Here is a 12,924-nt window from a genome sequence, read left to right as displayed (position 1 = left end):
TGAAAGTGTTTAGAAACTTCTATAGCCATTTAAAAAGTGTTGTCACTCAATGGTTGGGAAATTTTAAAAAATAAAATAAAGCTAGTCCTTCAACACAGATGGTTTGAGAAGCTCTGTTATAGGTTACATACTACAAACTGTCATTACACTAGTGAAAGGCAAGCATTTCTAAAGCTTCTGTCATACTACTATATATAAATAGATAACCAACAAGGACCTACTGCATAACACAGAGATCTATACTCGATATTTTAAAATTATAACACAGAGAACTATACTCGATATTTTAAAATGATAAAGGAAAAGAATCTGAAAAACAAAGATATGTATGTATGTATAACTGAATCGCTTTGCCGTACACCTGAAACGAACGCATTGTAAATCAACTATACTTCACTTTTTAAAATTAAAACATAAAATAAAGCTGCAGGAGCTCCACAGCCACTGCCGGCAGCCATCAGAAGCTGGCAGGGCAGCATGACTTGTCAGCAAGAGGAAGCCATACAGCCCCACCTCCACCTCCTGAGTGGAACCTTGTCTCCCTAACGTCACAGCAAGTTATTTAACTTGGACACGTTCTTTCATCCTTTGTGCCTTAGTTTCCTCGTGTGTCAATGGGGATAACAACAGAACCTACTTCACAGGGTTGTTGCGAATGATTAAGCAGAGCAACTGTAGGCCAAGCGTTTGGAGACACATGAGGATCTGATATTATTATTACTTGCAATGCATGAGAAAGCCACTTGGCCAAAATAAGAGAGGATTTTAAAACCTGGTTTGGATTAAAATAACACTTGGGGTATAAAAGCACACTGAACAGAGATTGACATCAGACACTGAGAACAAACAGCCCGCTTGGGAGGCTGGGAGGCTGTGTATGCTGAGGCAGGCTGAGACCGGGTTCTGACCTCAGATCAAGGAAAATATCTGCACAACAGAGCTGGCATATTCGTGCATAGTTCCTATATAGGAAAACTGGCAAACCGAACAGTCGGAGAGCGAGGGATGAGTATGTGTTTTTTCACTCTAATATTCTGTTCCAACTCAGGGTAGATGAATTCTATCTATCACAAGGGCTGCATCCTCTTAGTTGAAGGCTTTAGTGTAAAATGCAAGCACAACTTATAGTTTACGTTTTAAGCTCTTGTCAGTCATTTACACTTTAGCGTGAAGAAAAAAAGCTGAGCGGAGCTTGGATGGGAGCCCTTGGCTCATGTCTTACCCTAACTAGGCCCTTGCTCCCTAACCCTACTCCCACCCCCGCAAATCCTGCCCATTATATACAGGGTAGCCTTGCTCACAGTTTAAACTTGAATAGCATTTCCTTTTTATTTCTTTGTCTTAGAACAAAGTCATTTATGAGATTTTTTTTATTGGAGTATAATTGCTTTACAATGTTGTGTTAGTTTCTGCTGTACAACAAAGTGAATCAGCTCTATGTATACATATAGCCCCTCCCTTTTGGACCTCCCTCCCATTCCATGCCCCCCCATCCCACCCATCTAGGTCATCACAGAGCACTGAGCTGAGCTCCCCGTGCTATAAGGCAGGTTCCCACTAGCTAGCTATTTTACACACGGTAGTGTATTTATGTCAAGCCTAATCTTCCAGTTCATCCCATCCCCCCCTTCCCCCGCTGTGTCCACAACGTCCATTCTCTGTATCTCTAGAGATCTCTAGAGATTCTCTGTGTCTCTATTCCTGACCTGGAAGTAGGTTCATCTGTACTATTTTTCTGGATTCCACATATATGCGTTAATATGCGATATTGGTTTTTCTCTTTCTGACTTACTTCACTCTGTGTGACAGACTCTAGGTCTACTTCCTGGGCTGTCGAGCCTCACTGTTCTCCTACGTCCCTGATAGGAAGTATAGGCTGTGCCACAAAATTTAGCACCTATTTATTTATATTCTGCCATCCACTGTTCCACGCTGTTCCACGCTTAATTCCATCTGCAAGTTCGAGGACCCCATCTTACACTTTGGGTCACCCCTTATCCCTAGGCACAAGGCTGCATACAGAATAGTCCTCAATAAACTCTTGTTGGATCACGAGGAAGGTGACGCAGAAAACCTGGGACGTCTGTGTCAGTAGAGTGTAGGGGTAAGCCTGGATTTGGGGCTGGAGAAGGTCATTGTGACGTTAAAGAGAACATTTTCGGTGGGGAACTGAAGTGGGGGGCAAGGAGGAAGGAGCAAGAGGGTGGTGAAAACAACGGAGGCAAGAAGTGTAATAGAAAGTCTTTTTTTTTTCTATGTCTTTTTTTTTTTTTTTTTTTTTTTTTTGCGGTACGCGGGTCTCTCACTGTTGTGGCCTCTCCCGTTGTGGAGCACCGGCTCTGGACGTGCAGGCTCAGCGGCCATGGCTCACGGGCCCAGCCGCTCCGTGGCATGTAGGATCTTCCCGGACCGGGGCACGAAGCCGTGTCCCCTGCATCGGCAGGCGGACTCTCAACCACGGCGCCACCAGGGAAGCCCCCTATGTCTTTTTTGCTGCCTCCTTCCTCTTTATTTTTTTCTTTCACTATTATTGAGATATAATTGACATATAGCACTGTACGAGTTCAAGTTGTTCAGCATAACTTGACTTAATATATTATGAAATGATCGCACAATAAGTTTAGTTATCCATTATCTCATATGGATACAAAAAAGGTTTGTTTGTTTTTTTCCTAGTGATGAGAGCTTTTAGGATCTACTCTCTTAGCAACTTTCAAATATACCATACAGCAGTGTTAACTAAAATCATCATGTTGTACGTTACATAGTACTTATTTATCTTATAACTGGAAGTTTCCTTTTGACCACTTTCCTCCAATTCCCCCTGCCTCTGGTAACCACAATGTGTTCTCTTTTTATATGAGGTTTTTTTTTTTAATTCCATATGTAAGAGAGAGCATACAGTATGTGTCCTTCTCTAACTCGTTTCACCTAACATAATGCCCTCAAGGTCCATTCATGTTGTCCCTAATGTCAAGTTTTCATTCATTCTGTTTTACGGCTGAACAATATTCCATTGTATATATACAGCACAGCTTCTTTATCCATTCGTCCATGGATGGACACTTCAATTATTTCCATATTTTGGCTATTGTAAATAATGCTGCAATGAACATGGGGGTGCAAATATCTTTTCAAATTAGTGTTTTCATTTTCTTCAGATAAATGCTCAGAAGTGGGATTGCTGGATCCCATGATCAATTAAAATCAAAAATTTTAATTTTTTGAGGCACTTCCATACTCTTTTACATGGTGGCTACACCAATTTACATTCCCACCAACAGTGCACAAGGGTTCCAATTTTTCCACATCCTCGCCAACACTTGCTATTTCCTTTTGATGACAGAAAGTCCCTTTTAAAAAGAGTTCATCAGCAAAGGCTATTGGAGGAGGCCATAAGGAGGGAGGTTTTCAAGAGAAAAAGACCTGAGCTTGTTTGTATGCTGGAAGGAATGAAACCACAGACAGGAAGCATTTGTAGGTGAAGAGAAAAGGGAGAATTGGTGAATTACCGTCCCCGAAAGGCATGGGATCAAGGGTCTCAATAGAGGGGTTAATCTTGGTTATAAGGAAGGACCCCTGCTCTTCTGAGACAGAAGGGAAGGAAAAGTGGGTGAGGACACAGAAACACTGAGAGGTGGAAAAGTAAGTGGATGAGGGAAGGAACTGGCAGACTTGAGCTTCTTAAAAAATTGAGAATCTAGGTTCCCTCCAAGGGAGGGCATCCCACCTCTTCTCACCTGTATCCCAGAGTTTGAGGCTTGATAATAGTGGAAAGAATGTTCACGGCAGGTGCTGAGATATCAGCAAAGAGGTGCTTAAAAAGGGTACTCAGCAACTCTGAGGACCCTGCTTTAACAGGCTGCCACAGATGTACATCAGACCCAAGCGGGTCTCTAATCCATCCGGCAAGTCTGTGTCTGGCACCTATCTTCTGCTGGTCTTACTTAAAGCCTTAGAGATTCAGCTGTGAGCTAAGAGATTCCGTGCTCTTCTCAAGGAGTTTGTACACTGGAGGGGAGACAGACAGGCAAATAGGTAGTTCGTGGACACTGTGAGTATTACAATAGGGGTAGATATGGGAGCTGTGCAGAGATGACTCCAATCTTGAGAGAACTAAAGGCTGCGAAGATTATTCCAGCCCTGGTGAGTGGCAGGATCAAAGGCCCAAAGGCAAGAAAGGGCCCTGCATTTTTGGAAACTGCAAGTGGAGCAGTGTGCCTGGAGGGAGGAGAAGGTGACCAGTCATGGAGGTGGGAGGGGCCAGATCACAGAGGAGCCCAACCTGTCCCTCCAGGGCCCACCCAACATGCTCCAGGGTTTTGTCCTGCAGGGAGGGAGGGAGTTCGGAAACAAACAGGCCTGTTAAGAGAGTAGTGACCGTGGAAATGAACAGAAGTGAATAGATCTGAGGGGTTTATAGGAGGAATAATTGACAAGGCTTGTTAGTTGATTGGATAAGGGAGAAGTGAAGGAAGATTCTCAAGTTTCTAGCTTGGGCAACTGGGTAGAGAGTGGTGCCACTCACTGAAAGAGAGAAACAGGAAGAAAAGCTAGTTTATGGGGAAATATGATAAGCTTATTTTTGAACATATGGTCTTTGAGAGGCCTATGGGAAATGTAAGTGGAGAAGGCAATGTATAGTGTATGCATCTGGACCCCAGATGAGAGGTCTGGGCTGGAGGCACTAAATTACTGGTCTTCAGCATGAGATGATAAAGGAGGCCACAGAGTCACTGGGCTGAACCAGGGGACAGGGGAGAGTAAGAAGAGAAGCAGACTGAGGCTAGAATAAGAGAGATCATAACCACTTAGGGACAGGCAGAGGCTGAAGAGCCCACAGAGGAAGAGGAACTCACACAGGAGACTGACGACGGAAAATAGTAGGAGGAAAAGTAGGAGGCAAAGATGAAAGAGTGTGATGTTATGGAAGTCAAGGGAAGAAAAGGCATTTCAAGGAAGGGACAATTAACAATGTCAGAAGCTGAGGAGAAGCCAAGGAAGAAAAGACTGAAGGTTGTCTGTGGGGTCTCAAAGCCACAGGAAGATTTTAGTGAACTTGGTAAGACTGGCTTGGAGGAGTGGTAGGTGAATTCAGAAAAAAAGGCAGGACGGAAAGACAGTGAGAGGGGACCACTGTTTAAAGAAGGTTAGGGACTTCCCTAGAGGTCCAGTGGTTAAGACTTCGCCTTCCAATGCGGGGGGTGCAGGTTTGATCCCTGGTTGGGGAGCTAAGATCCCACATGCCTCGTGGCCAAAAAAACCAAACATAAAACTCAGTATTGTAACAAATTCAATAAAGACTTTAAAAATGGTCCACATCAAAAAAAAAATCTAAAAAAAAAAAAAATTAAAGAAGGTTAAGTAGAAGAGAAAATAGAATGACAGATGGAGGGGGCTATGGGGTCAAGGAACGTTTTTAATTTCATTGTCATTTTAAAAAATCGGAGTAAATTGAATTTTAAAAAATGCTGATGGGTAAAAACCTGTACAAGAAACGTTGAAGAAATAGGGAGAGTGAATTAACTGATAGAAATGGAGTTGCTGGGGAGGCAAAATAGGATAGAACTCAGAACACCGAGGAAGGCCTTGGACTAATGCTCACAATTACGGGAAGTTTCTTGTGTGAGTCCTTCTGCTGAGCCTTTTATGTCCATTATCTCATTTAATGCCCACAACAATCCGATAAAATAGGTACTATTATTATCCTGATTTTTAAGTGGGGACCAGTTTTTAACTGAGGCCCACACAATTGCCTCAATTAGTGTCACAGAGCTCGTAAGTGGTGGAGCTGGGACTTTAATCTCATCAGGAGTGGAAGAGAAGATGGACTCAGATGCAGGCAGGTTTGCTGACAGGAAACTGTGGGCATTGTCTTCTCTCTCAGTGAATTAGGAGGTGGGGGGAAGGGCAGTGGAAGGGCCAGAGGGGAGGGAGAGGTTGCCTGCAGTTGTGAGACAGTTGTGAGAGATAAGCAGCTGACAGGGCCACATCTCTAGCAGCTCCTGGCAGCCAGGGAGCAGAAGCAGAGGCGACGGCCACACAGGACTGGGGATTGATTCTCACTTGTCCTTCCCTGTTTTTACCTGTCAGACCTGAGGGAGGACCTACCTTGGAGGTGTACTAGCTGGAATGCCAATGTAGAAAGAAAGGGGCAGGAAACTCTGGTTACCTGCCAATGCTAGTTCATGTCAGAACAATAGTACTGCCGGGTCCTGGAAAATTATGGTGCAACGCCCATGTCATTACCATCCCTATAATTTTTCACTGGCTTTTGGAGCAACTTTGTACTTTGTCTTGAATTTCATTTTTGAGTTACCAAATCTCAGTAGCATAACAGTTTTTAGTTCTCAAATGTTTCATTCATTTCATCATTCATTTATTCATTCCATGAATATTGATTGGGAGGCAGTGGTGGCCAACACATCCATTTTCCCTGTCCTCCAAAGCCAGGGAAACAGATCTATTTTAACTAGAGTGTAAGTGCCACAGGTCAGAGACTTGGATTATTTTGTTCATTGCTGTATTCCTAGTGCCAACAACAGTACCTGGCATGTAATAGATTCTCAATAAACAGGTGTTGTATGCAGAAGCACCTTGAACTGTGAAACCAAAGGAGTTTAAACTTAAGCCCCTCACTTGCACTGGCCCCTTCCAAGGCTCTTGGAGAGGCCCTACTATGTGCTTTCATTGTTATATGTTTTTATTAAAATTTCAAAAGTAAAGTAAGATATTTAATAGATAAGACCTCTGTCTCTACTCCAGCTTCCCCTCCACCACCTTCCCCTCCTGTCAAGGGATATTGGAGTGGCCATGGGCTTTTAGGGATCCAGCTAAGGGGCAGTTGCATTGGGAATACATTTAGTATGGGATGTGGGGGACACAGTTATATGGTACGCTGTTATTTAAGTGTAGAGTTATTGCTAGCTGTCCCAGTGTAGGAACAGCTTCCAGGAAGACTCCCACCACCCACTTTGAAGACTCACGTGGCATGTCACAAAGGAGCAGGGTCAGATGTGGTGTCACAAAAATGAGCATGTCCTAGGCTCCTGGCACTAGAAGTTCGTGTGTGGTAGAGAAAGAAGATCTTCCTTAAAGAGGGCCTCCAAAATTGTTTCAGGCCCCTCAAAACATGCATCTGCCCTTGGCTAGATAAATGGGTGAATCTAAATCCTCTCGGGATGAGAAATAATCAGCTGCTACTTTACTTTTCTCTAGTACTTACAGACAGTAGAGTGTAGTTCAATGCTTATTTTTGGTCCTAGGGAATACATCACACCCTTCTAGTAAATGATTCATCTTCCTAAATGATGCTCTTGTGAGACTTCTCTCCAAAGGGCAGCTAGCTTGCAGTCACATCTTCAGAGCTGAGGTAGCCATCAAATTCTAATTCCTTATGTATAATAGCCAAGTAAATATTGGCACTGTCAAGTTCTTTGTACCAATTGCTTTAGCTAATGGTTATATTGGTAGATTTCTGGTGGTGTTCATTCATTCATTCATTCAATAAATGTATTGAGTCTTTACTATGAGTCAGGCATTGGGGGTAAAACATTAAACAAGACACAGTCTCCTTCTTCAAAGAGCTTTTAGTCAAGTGGGGGAGTGAGACATTTAAACAGGCAATGACAATTCATCATTTGCACTAAGACAGGGGCAGTGATGAGCACAGCATTTTCCAAGCACTTGGGTGGAGTGCACCTGGCTCCAGAGGCGAGTCAGGGAAAACTCCTTGGAAAAGCTGAGTCAACCACTTGGCAGGGATGTGGAAGCACTGGGTGGGAGAGTGAACTGGATCAAAGGTTCCCAAGTCAGGCTGATCAGCACAATCACCTGGGACAGCTTCACGACTTCCAGGCCCACCCCCGACCTACTGACTCAGAATTTCATCCGGGTGAACCTCAGGAATCTGTCCTTTAAAAAAAAAAAATCATCATGGTGGTGGGTTTTTTTTGTGTTTTTTTTGCGATACTCGGGCCTCTCACTGTTGTGGCCTCTCTCGTTGCAGAGCACAGGCCCCGGACGAGCAGGCTCAGCGACCATGGCTCACGGGCCCAGCCGCTCCGCGGCACGTGGGATCTTCCCGGACCGGGGCACGAACCCGTGTCCCTGCATCGGCAGGCGGACTCTCAACCACTGCGCCACCAGGGAAGCCCCCTGGTGGTGTTTTTGATCAACCAGATCTGGTGAAGTAGATGACCTTTGGGATTGTGGAGGAGATAAAGAGGCCTGCAGAAACCCAGAAGGTCCTACGGTGGAGGCGGCGTGAGAAGGAGGGGCTGAGGATGGAGGCAAGTGGAAGGGATGTTCCGGGCAAGCAAACAAAAGCCTCCTAGATGGGCTGTTTGAACGGATCTCAGGCCTTTTTAGAAGAGTCACTCAGCGTGGCTGGCAGTTTGCACGGCTGCCAGCTAACTCAGGCTCTGAAAGCCTTTAACAACCTGATAGAGGGCACAGAGCCAGGTGTGTCCTGCAGGGAACAGGTATGTGAGTACCTGTGCTGTGAGCAAGAAGAAGGCTCAGGCTGCCCTGTGACTGTACAGGGACTTCCCATCCCCTGAAGGTTGGCCCTAGTCCAGCCTCCAATTCTCTAGTTCAAGGGATAGCTCCTTGTGTCATTTACCTTTAAAAAAAAAAGAACTTAGATGTAATTCATATACCATAAAATTCACCCTTTTAACGTACAATTGAGTGGTTTTCAGTATATTCACAGAATTGTGCGACTATCACCACTACCTACTTTTTTTTTTTTGCGGTACGCGGGGCTCTCACTGTTGTGGCCTGTCTCGTTGCGGAGCACAGGCTCCGGACGCGCAGGCTCAGCGGCCATGGCTCACGGGCCCAGCCGCTCCGCGGCATGTGGGATCCTCCCGGACCGGAGCACGAACCCGCGTCCCCTGCATCGGCAGACGGACTCTCAACCACTGCGCCACCAGGGAAGCCCCTGTTCCTTGTTTTTATTAGAGCTTCATCCAGTGATGAAGCGATACCTCTCTGTGGTTTCGATTTGCATCTTCATTATGACTAATGACGTTGAGCATCTTTTCATGTGCTTATCAGCCATATATATTTTTTCTTTGGAGAAATGTCTATTCAAATCCTATGCCCATTTTTTTTTGAATTAATTAATTTTTTAATTTTTGGCTGCATTGGGTCTTCATTGCTGTGTGCGGGCTTTCTCTAGTTGCGGCGAGCGGGTGTTACTCTTCGTTGCGGTGCGCAGGCTTCTCAGTGCGGTGACTTCTCTTGTTGTGGAGCACGGGCTCTAGGCGCGTGGGCTTCAGTAATTGTGGCACGCGGGCTCAGTAGTTGTGGCTCGCGGGCTCTAGAGCAAAGGCTCGATAGTTGTGGCGCAGGGGTTTAGTTGCTCCCTGGCATGTGGGATCTTCCTGGGCCAGGGCTCGAACCCGTGTCCCCTGCACTGGCAGGTGGATTCTTAACCACTGCACCACCAGGGCAGTCCTCTATGCCCATTTTTAAATTGAGCTGTCTTTATGTCAAGTTGTATGTGTTCTTTATATTCCAGATATAAGTCCCTTATCAGTTATATAACTTGTTAATATTTTTGCCCATCCTGTGGTCTGTCTTTTCCCTTTCTTGATGGCATCCTTTGAAACACAAAAGGTTTTACTTTTGATGAGGTCCAATTTATTTTTAACTATTTTTTCCTTTGTCACTTGTGCTTGTATCGCCATATTTAAGAAACCATTGCCTAATCCAAGGTCATGAAGATTTATTTCTTTGTTTTCTTCAAAGAGTTTTATAATTTAGCTCTTGCACTTAGATGTATGATTCACTTTGAATTAATTTTTATATGGTGTGATATAGGAGGTCAACTTCATTCTTTTGCATGAGGAGATCCAGTTGTCCCTATGCCATTTGTTGGAAATACTATTTTTTTCCCTCTTGAATTCTTGGCACCCTTCTTAAAAATCAATTAACCGGGCTTCCCTGGTGGCACAGTGGTTGACAGTCCGCCTGCCGATGCAGGGGACACGGGTTCGTGCCCCATTCCGGGAGGATCCCATATGCTGCGGAGCGGCTGGGCCCGTGAGCCATGGCCGCTGAGCCTGCACGTCCGGAGCCTGTGCTCCACAGCGGGAGGGGCCACACCAGTGAGAGGCCCGTGTACCGCAAAAAAAAAAAAAAAAAAAAAAAAAATCAATTAACCATATGTGAGGGTGTATTTCTGGACTCTCGATTCTATTCCATTGGTCTATGTCTCTATCCTTATGCCAGTACCACACCTGTCTTGACCTTTGTAGAAAAGTTTGGAAATCAGGAAGTAGGAGTCCTCCAACTTTGTTCTTTTTCAAGATTGTTTTGGCTATTCTGGGCCCCTTGGATTTCCATATGAATTTTAGGATTAGTTTGTTAATTTCTGCAAAAGAGGCAGCTGGGATTTTGATAGGGATAGCACTGAAGTCATTTATTCTTGAAGCAGTTTCATGAGGTCACTAAAAGGTCAGAGAGGGACACAGGTATTTATTAGCACATTGACATATAGGAAAACTGAGACCAGAACAATGCATTTTAAAAAGCTCTCAGTCTGACAATGCTGCTTTCAACAGTAGGACGGATACCTCCTAACCCCCATGATGCCAATCTCCTTCTCTGTTCTTCTCCATTAATTTTCAAACAAATATTTACTGAGTGCTTGTTCTGTGCCAGGCACAGTTCTAGGTACTCAGAAACTTAGAGGTCAACTTTAAGAAAGGACCATTTGAAATTTGCTGTCAAACCAGTTGTTCTTTTTGATACAGAGAGATGATGTCCATTAAAAATTTTCATGCTCTTTACAGAAATTCCCAACTAAATTTTCTTTTAATTTAATAATTTACCATTTTTTCCTGATTACAAAATTAAATGTGCTTATCATAGAAAGTTTGGGAAATACAAAAATTCCAAAGAACAAAATAAAAATTACCCATAATCCCACTAGTCAGAGACAATTACTATTACCATGTTGGTCTAAGTCTCTAAACTCTATAATAATAATAGGTAACATGGTGGTTACTGTGTGTCTGGCCTGTTTAATTACTTCATATTCGTCAACTCAATTCAATCCTCACAATAACCCAACAAGTTAGGTATTTATTTTCTTGTTCATTTGTTCAATAAATATTTTTTCAGCCCCTATCATGTGATCATTTGGTCCTAATCTATGTGCTCAGGATGCAGGGATAGACTATGAAGAAGTGGCATGGGTTGTCTCACTAAGTAAATAGGATAGTTAGGTCTATTTATCTATTTATTAGGATTATAGTAGAAGTTCTGATGCTGTCCAAGTACCGCTTCAGGACTGAAGACTTTTCCCCCAGCTGCTGGGAGTGTTGACAGACTTCAGCTTTTTTGGAAATTGCCTTTGATGAAGAAAGTCACCTTACCCAAGATCACACTGGCTTCAGGGGCAGCCCACACCCAATGACTGGTTAATGTGAGGATTCAAAGACCTGCTCCCTTGCCCCAGCTTGACACTACTCCAAAGGGTCAGTCCAGCTTTAGACCTTCACATGGGCCTGGCTACGGCCTCACTGAGGCTGCACTGTGGTCCAACCAACTTCTCCCTGTATACAATCCTGCCCCCTTCACTTCCCATCCAGAGGTGTTGATATCAAGAGTGCTTTCTAACATAACTTCTTCTGTGTTGATACCTGCCTTGGGATCTCCTTCCCTGGGAATTCAACCTATGGCTATTGGTATCAGCAGTGGTTGAAGAAAGAAGGTGCTGAGATAGGATTTTGGAATTAGATCACCCATCATCCAGCTGACAGTAAGGACCCTGCCTTACCTAGTAAGGTAGCAGTGAACTTGTTAAACCTTTCACTGATGGTAAACTGGGATAGTATTCTGGTGGAAGGGAATGGCACTAGTGGGTGTGATTTATCAGGCATTTGAGAAATATGGGGGAAATAGTAACTACTGGGACAGTGGAATTAGAATAATTAACACTTTGCAATATTGAGAAGGATTAATCAGCAATTAAAAACCTGGTGTAGGGGCTTCCCTGGCGCAGTGGTTGAGAGTCCGCCTGCCGATGCAGGGGACGCGGGTTCGTGCCCAGGTCCGGGAAGATCCCACGTGCCGCGGAGCGGTTGGGCCCGTGAGCCATGGCCGCTGAGCCTGCACGTCCGGAGCCTGTGCTCCGCCATGGGAGAGGCCACAACAGTGAGAGGCCCGCATACCGCAAAAAAAAAAACAAAAAAACAAAAAAACAAAAAAAACCTGGTGTGAAAACCAGAGGACCTCCTTGGGAACATATAAGGAGATGCTCACCTGTGCCTGGAGGACAGGGAAAGCAGAAGAGCAGGTCCAAGACTTAATCACAAGAGTAGCGAGCACCAAAGATGGTCAAACTCCCAACGTAGACAGGACAGAGCCCTTATTGGGCAAGAATGGAACCTCGACACATGGAATGTGAATATCTGAGTTGATGTACCCCAAAACCTTGAATTTCCAGGTTACCTGAACCCTCTGAGCCTGCAGAAGTGGCCCACCTCTCCCTAAGAAGGGCTGGCACTGCCCCCTTGCCTAGAGAGGTTGCAGGGGACTCTCCCTGGCAGGACACACACCTCCTATAGAATCTGCCGCCATCTGCCCTCCTGACCCCTAGGCTAATACCTAAGGTAAAGCCACAGCATAACCTGGACAGAGACAAGCTAGGCCTGATAAGGTAGGATAGGGCTCCTACTCCAGAGGAGCTGCTAAACCTACCCACATACACCAGGAGCTGCTGTGAGAGTACGCAGGCGACTGCATTCTGAAGGTGCGGGATTAACAGGGGCAACGTAAAAAGCCGGAAAAGAGATTTTCAGTTTGGGAGCCGTCTTTCAGGACATAGGATTTAATGCCCTGGCAAGATTCCAGGGTGAGAGTGTGAACATGCTGCTAGGATGGTTCTCAGAAGCATGGAAAACTGATGGC

Source organism: Orcinus orca, chromosome 1 (assembly GCF_937001465.1).
Source record: "Orcinus orca chromosome 1, mOrcOrc1.1, whole genome shotgun sequence".
In the NCBI taxonomy this organism is placed as follows: domain Eukaryota; kingdom Metazoa; phylum Chordata; class Mammalia; order Artiodactyla; family Delphinidae; genus Orcinus; species Orcinus orca.
This window is presented reverse-complemented; position numbering follows the sequence as displayed.